The 793-nt window shown below is 32.8% G+C and overlaps 1 non-coding gene across 1 annotated transcript; it reads right to left on the reverse strand.

The window, feature by feature from the left end:
- Nucleotides 1–386: 386 nt before the first annotated feature.
- On the reverse strand, nucleotides 387–493 carry LOC143672260 (U6 spliceosomal RNA). The gene has a single exon (XR_013169730.1). It is a non-coding gene; the product is annotated as a U6 spliceosomal RNA (small nuclear RNA).
- Between the last annotated feature and the right edge of the window lie 300 nt (nucleotides 494–793).

Consider the following 793-nt stretch of genomic DNA (forward strand, 5'->3'; position numbering starts at 1 on the left):
CTCTAGATATTCACAGCTTGGAAAATCAAGCTAACATGATTTGAAGAATAAGTAATATTAAAGACTTACAGTTTTCTTGCACATTAATTTTTCCTGAATCATTTCCACCTATTATATGACCATAATTTTAGTTTGAATCTTGACACTAAAATGTCCACTAATGTTACTTAAGTCCCATAATCCTAACAATAATTTATCGGGGAAAAACTGTTAGCTGTGGAATAAACCAAAGTATCTTCTCATTTTAAAAATTTTATTTATTTATTATTTTTTTTTAATGTAGGCAGGCACCAGGAATCGAACCTGGCTCTCTGGCATGGCAGGTGAGAATTCTGCCACTGAGCCACCATCTCACCACCCTCTCATTTCATTTTTTTTTTAATTAAAAAAATATAGAACACCTCATGAATTTGCACGTCATCCTTGCACAGGGGCAATGTTAATCTTCTCTGTTTCGTTCCAATTTTAGTATACGTGCTGCCGAAGCGAGCATTCATTTATTTTTATAATGTTCAAACCCATTCCCATGTGTGACATCCTGAACTGATAATAAGGTCAGCCCTATATTAATTCAATCCTTGACAAAAATAACTATTACTTTATTAGTTATAGAAAGAAAAAGCAAAACCAAATCACTCAGAACTCTAAAAAGGTATATTGAAACTTAGCCACAGAAAGGGAAGAATTATAATTCACTATTTCTTCTATCCTCAGTATTATGAATTGAGCACTGTTAGTACATGGATTCATATTTGTGTAAATACCTCTCTAGCAATAAGGGGAAGAATTCTGA

The sequence above is a fragment of the Tamandua tetradactyla genome, chromosome X (genome assembly GCF_023851605.1).
Source record: "Tamandua tetradactyla isolate mTamTet1 chromosome X, mTamTet1.pri, whole genome shotgun sequence".
Lineage (NCBI taxonomy): Eukaryota > Metazoa > Chordata > Mammalia > Pilosa > Myrmecophagidae > Tamandua > Tamandua tetradactyla.